The following is a 6540-nucleotide window of genomic DNA, read 5'->3' on the forward strand; positions in this document are numbered from 1 at the left end:
TCGTCGGATACCTTCTGTATCTACACCCACTCCTTTGTTGATTTATCTAGTTCTGTGGTCTCTGTATCATCTATGTGCTAATGACTCCCCCTCTTTATCTTTGGGCTTGCATCTCCCCTCTGAATTCTAGGCCCCCAAATCTAACAGCCTCCTTGAGAACTCTACTTGGATGCCTAAAGCATCTCAAACTTGGTTTATTTTTTTAAGTTTATTTATTTTTGAGAGATACAGAGACAGCGTAAGTGGGGGAGGGCAGAGAGAGAGAGAGAGAGAGAGAGAGAGAATCCCAAGCAGGCTCCATGCTGTCAGCACAGAGCCCAGTGCGAGGCTTGAACTCATAAAACCATGAGATCATGACCTGAGCTGAAACCAAGAGTTGGATGCTCGACTGACTGAGCCACCCAGGCGCCCCAGACTTTGTCTGTTTAAGCTCAGGCTTCTGATCTTTTCTCCAATGCTACTTTTCCACTTAGTAGCAGCCCCATACTTGCAAAACTTAAGCTAGAAACTCTGGAAGTATGACCGACTCCTTTCTTTCTCTCGTTTCGAACTTCCAACCAATCAGCAAATCCTCTTGGCTCTATTCCAAAGAATAAGAAGCCCAACTTAAAAATGGGCAAAAGAGGGGTGCCTGGGTGGCTCAGTCGGTTGGGTGTCCAACTTAAGCTCAGGTCATGATCTCACGGCCTGTGAGTTTGAGCCCCACACCAGGCTCTGTGCTGACAGCTCAGAGCCTGGAGCCTGTTTCAGATTCTGTGTTTCCCTCTTTCTCTGCCCCTCCCCTGGTCATGCTCTGTCTCTGTCTCTCTCAAAAATAAATAAACATTTTAAACAATTGTTTTTAAAAATGGGCAAAAGATTTGGGGCATCTGGGTGGTTGAGCATCCAACTTTTGATTTTGGCTCAGATCATGATCCCAGGGTCGTGGGATCGAGTCCCACGTCAGGTTCACACCAACGGTGTGGAGCCTCCTTGGGATTCTCTACCCCTCTCTCTCTGCCTTTCCCCCATTTATGCACGTGCACGTTCTCTCTCTTTCTCTAAAAATAAATAAGTAAACCTAAAAAAAATTTTCTCTCTCTCTTTCCCCTCTCCTCTGCTTACAGTGTCTTAAATAAATAAATAAATAAATAAATAAAGTGAGCAAAAGATTCAAATAGACATTCCACCAAAGAAGATCAAAGAAATACAGGCATGTCCACTAAGCACATGAAAAGATGCTCAACAGCATTAGTCACGGGGAAAGGCAAATCAAGACCACCATGAGATACTACTTCATGCGCACTACGGTGGCTATCATCAAAACACCAGAAAATATCAAGTGTTGGCGAGGATGTAGAGAAATTGGAACCCTGTACTTTGATGCTGCGAATGTAAAATAGTGCAGCCACTTTGGAAGACAGTTTGGCAGTTTCTTAAGAAGTCAAATACAATTTTACTCTACAGCCCACTAGTCTCACCCCTTGGTACATACTCGAGTGAAAACATAAGCCCACGCAAAGACATGTATATGAATGTTCACAGCAACAGCATTCGCAATAGGCAAAAAGTATAACAACCCAGACGTTCATCAACTGGTGAATGGATAGACAAATCATGGTCTATCCATTAAAAGAAATACTATTCAGCGATATAAAGGAATGAAGTAGTGATATTATGCTCTAACGTGGACAAGTTTTGGAAACATTTGCTACGTGCAAGAAGCCAGTCATAAAAGACCAACATTCTCTGACTCCAGTTATATGAAATGCCCAGAAGAGGCAAATCCGTCATGACAGAGGTAGATGTGTAGTTGCCGGGGGTTGGGGGGTGGCCTGGGGAATGAGTGCTGATGGGCACGAGGGACCCTGCTGGGGTGATGGCTGTATAACTCTGGAAAACTCTGCACAGATTCTCTAATAATCATTGAATTGTGTACTTGAAATGAGCGAATGTTGGTGTATGTAAATTACACCTCAGTAAAGCTGTTATCAACATCTAGAATCTGACTGTATTATGTTCTCTGCTGCCGTATCTAGTGTATCCATAATTGTCCAGTTGGCTTTTACCTTTCCCTTTTTTGTACGTTGTTTTCTACTTTAGTGTTCAATAGCATTGTCATCAGAAATAAATAAGGAAAAGGAGATTAAAAAAAATTCTGTGTGTTCATTGTTTTACTTCCCAGAAGACCCCACCAGTCTTAGGCAAGGAACACTGTTGAAAGAGTTATGGGGCGCTTGGGTGGCTCAGTCGGTTGGGTGTCTGACTCTTGATATCGGCTCAGGTTGTGATCCCAGGGTGGTGGGATCAAGCCCCGCGTCGCGCTCCATGCTCAGCGTGGAGCCCGCTTAAGATTTTCTCTCTCTGCCTCTGCCCCTCTTGCTCTGCACCTCTCCACTGCTCACATGTACTCTCTCTCTCTAAAAGAAAAAAAGAAAAAGAGCCGCTTGGTGATTTTGTTGCTGTTGATTTTTTTTCTCTGTATTACAGAATGTGCCTGGTTATATGTCAATAATTCTCAAAGTGCCTCTTTGAAAATATCCCCAAATCACATATATGAACAGTATTTGCCACTTACGAGGTTTTCATTGTTTCTAGTATATTCACAAGATTGTACAACCATCACCATCATCTAATTCCAGAAATTTCTATCACTGCCCCCGAAAAACACCGTTTAGCAATCACTTCCCATTCTTCCCTCCCTCCAGCTCCTGGGAACCACTATCTCCGTTCTGTCTCTTACGGATTTGCCTACCCTGGACATTTCATACCAGTGGAATTGTGTAATATGGGGCCTTTGTGTCTGGCTTCTTTCACATGTGTGCTTTTTGTGGGGGGGGGGGTTTGTTTGTTGTTTTTTTTTTTTTTTTAAAGAATGAAGTTTTTTTTTTTTTAATGTTTTTTATTTATTTCTAAGAGAGAGAGAGAGAGAGAGACAGCGTGAGCAGGGGAGGGTCAGAGAGAGAGGGAGTCACAGAATGAAACAGGCTCCAGGCTCTGAGCTGGCAGTCAGCACAGAGCCCGACGCGGGGCCCGAACCCACGAACCGCGAGATCATGACCCAAGCGAAAGTCGGATGCTTAACCGACTAAGCCACCCAGGTGCCCCGGGGGGGGGGTTTGTTTTTTTAACCCAAGAAGTAAACCATATTTTACTAACCAAAGGAACTGTGCTGGCCTTTATTTCAGGTGCAGCTTTAACTGAATTTACATAAATAAATTCATATTTACATCTGTCATAATTGCACTTCTTCACATTTTTAAGTCAATAATTTTTGGTAATCACATGTTAACACTTGACATTTTGAAAGACAACCCCCCCCACTTATCTACAAGATAAAGGTCACAAGATTTTTTTTTTCTTTAAGAAAAGGGAAATAAGGATATTTTCCTGTAGTCACTTACTGTAGTTGGCCAAGTTGAGTTCAGTCCGATTTCACAACTGTAACCATTGTCTTTAATGAAGGCTTGCAGCCGTTGTGTAGTAAGGAGCAAGGTCAGGGGTTCTCAGCAATGTCTTGGATCAGTTTTTCCTCCCCTGCATGCCTTCTTCCAGACACGCATACCGTGTGGTATAAAATTATTGTGCATTTGCAATATATGGCTTCCTAAAAAAAAGAAAAAAAGAACTCTGTGGCTGGCTATAGAGTCATGTGTCTGTTCCTCACACAATTCCACTGTATCTCCAGGCTGAGAGATTTCACACTTCGCTCATCCCGTGAATTTTCTCCATCCTAGCTCTCCTCTGTTTTATCACTGTGTTGTGTTATCACTGGGCCTGTTTTCCCCCCTTTAACTGTCCATGAAATTCCTGTGCACATCTTAGTGATGTTTGTATCCCTCAAAGCCCCAAGATTAACTCTGGGTGTGGTCAGTGGCTTAATTCGATTTTGGAAGATAGGTTTTTACTCAGAGTGGGATCTCAGTGAGTTCATACGTATCTCTGTTCTACCTACCCCACCCTGTGCTTTGGAAGGCCGCATCTCAGCTTTAGAAACTGGATCAAATGTCATAAACTGGATCAAATGTTACTGTTGTTAGTGTTAGTTTCCAACCCAATCTCCAGCAAAAAAATGTATTCAAAATAAGTTTACTTCATTCACGTTATGGCATTTGAAACTGACCAAATTCATAAAACAGAGCCCTGAGTCACAAGAGCATGGTTTGTGAGTTGATGACCTTCCCAGGGAGACAATTCTAGAATGCCATACCACTGAGCTCAGATTTGCCACGTGACTTGCAGTGCCCCTCCCTTCAGCAGGATTGTATATCCTAATGAGTGGCTTGCTTTGGCCAAGGACATATGGATGGCAATGATGCGTGTCATTTCCAGATAGAAGCTTTAAGAGCCAGCAGCTCTAGTACTTTGGTCTCTTTTCTCTCAACCAGTGAGACCTACAGAATGTGTGACAGGGGCTTCTCCATTAGCTCAAGTTCATCAGCTTGGGTCCAGAGGGAGCATGGCCTAGAATAAGCCATAAGAGTTGGTGGGGGTGGGGGAGGTCATCTTTTCTACCACAGTGTGGCTGAGCCTAAGCTGATCGATACAAAAGTGGGAAGAGAGGTATATAGTTCCAATTACCTGAATTTATGTTATGAATCACAGTAAATTTGTACTGGATGATCTATAAGATACATCCGAACTTGGTACCACTCAGAATTTGTACAGTTGACCCTTGAACAACACAAATTTGAATGGCTCATGTCCATATATATGTGGACATTAAATATATATATATATATATATATATATATCCACACACATATACATACATCTATTGTATGACTTTATAGGACAGTGATACTATTGGTAAGGCCTCCAGTCAACAGTGGGCTATTAGTAGTTAAGTTTGGGGGGAGCCAAAATTTATGTACAGATTTTTGACTGCATGGGAGTTAGTGTTCCCAACCCCCACGTTGTTCAAGTATCAACTGTAGTTTTAAAGACATCGACTCCTTCTGACTTAGAAAAGGAATTTCTCAGGGAGGTATGGAGTAGTTCTTAGAGGCCAGGCTGGAAAATTGAGTTTGGACAGTGGACAGGAACAATGAGAAGCCACAACACAACACGAATGGCTTGATGAAGATGCTGTCCCTGCTAGGCAGGAGGCACTGCCACTGGCATCATCACCACTGGCGCCACCTGTGCTCACTGGATACCGGAGGCCACCACTACCTGTGCCGGAATGAACTTTGAGCTATTCCAGCATCTCTGTGTTCCTTGCCTAAGAGTCAGATCTTCAAAGAAAGTAAGTATCTGATGGGCCAGTAGAGGGTCTCATGCCTGTATTCTTCATTGCCAGGGTTCTGGAAGAGCAAGTATCGAAGTATCTGACCTTTAGAGCTTCTATAGTGAAAAGACTCACAAAATAGTTGGCTCCCTGGGGCGCCTGGGTGGCTCAGTCGCTTGAGCGTCCGACCTCCGCTCAGGTCATGATCTCATGGTTTGTGAGTTGGGGCCCCGCCTCGGGCTCTGTGCTGACACGCTCCATGCCTGGAGCCTGCTTCGGATTGTGTCTCCCTCTCTCTCTGCCCTCCCCTACTCGCGCTCTGTCTTCTCTCTCTCGACAATAAAATAAAACATTAAAAAAATTAAAAAAATAGTTGGCTCCCTAACAGTAGGGCCTTCAGGTGCTAAGAAAACCCTTCCCCCCGCAACCCCCCAAGACTCTGAGAAGATAAGAAAACTTTTACAACTCCTAATCTGTGTTGTTTTTTTTAGTAATTCGCGCTTCCCTTTATGTGGGTATAACATAAGCAGTGTAGTATAAATGACTATATTGTAACTGAATATTGAATGCTATGATTTTAATTGATTTATACGTCATCGTAAGTAACCCCATGTAGCTAGTGGCTACTGTATTAGGCGGCATGGTTCTGGTCCTATCAGACACCACACCTACTTTTCTCCACTAAGATCTTCACTTTTTCCGTTATATTTCTTTTTTTTTTTAAATATATTTTTAAATTTTATTTATTTGTTTTAAGAGAGAGAGACAGAGCGAGCAGGGAGCAGAGTGAGACGGAGAGAGAGAATCCCAGGCAGGCTCTGCATTCTCGGTGTACAACCTGATGCAGAGCTCAAACTCACAAACCGTGAGATCACAACCTGAGCCAAAACCAAGAGTCGGATCCTTAACCAGCGGAGCCCCCCAGGTGCCCCTGTTATATTTATTTCTAAATGTTTTATAATTTTGCTATTGAAAATGGTATCTGCTTTGATTTGTATTTCTGGGATTGGTTGGTTGTATAAACGGAATTTATTTTTGTTGAACATTTTTAATCTAGTCACTGTCTTGGTCCCTTTGGGCTGCTGTTACAAAATGCCATCAGATGGGTGGCTTATAAGCCACAGAAACCGATTTCTCACAGTTCTGGAGGCTGGAGGTCCAAGAGCTTCCAGCAGACTCGGTGTCTGTTGAGAGCCCACATTCAGGTTCATGGATGCCCTATTTTCACAGTGGCCTCAGATAGTGAAGGGATGAGGGAGCTTTATGAGGTCTTATAATGACACTGATTTCATCACAAAGGCTCCACCCTCACCCAGTCACCTCCCAAAGTC

General features: G+C 43.3%; 1 long non-coding RNA gene across 1 annotated transcript; it reads right to left on the reverse strand.

Moving 5' to 3' along the window:
• Positions 1–2371: 2371 nt before the first annotated feature.
• On the reverse strand, positions 2372–6405 carry LOC120232901. Its single transcript, XR_005528673.1, has 3 exons — positions 6349–6405; positions 3384–3586; positions 2372–2399 (listed from the first exon to the last, which is right to left on the reverse strand). It is a non-coding gene; the product is annotated as an uncharacterized LOC120232901 (long non-coding RNA).
• Between the last annotated feature and the right edge of the window lie 135 nt (positions 6406–6540).

This window comes from Hyaena hyaena, unplaced genomic scaffold (assembly GCF_003009895.1).
Source record: "Hyaena hyaena isolate Hyena2069 unplaced genomic scaffold, ASM300989v1 scaffold_80, whole genome shotgun sequence".
Classification (NCBI taxonomy): domain Eukaryota; kingdom Metazoa; phylum Chordata; class Mammalia; order Carnivora; family Hyaenidae; genus Hyaena; species Hyaena hyaena.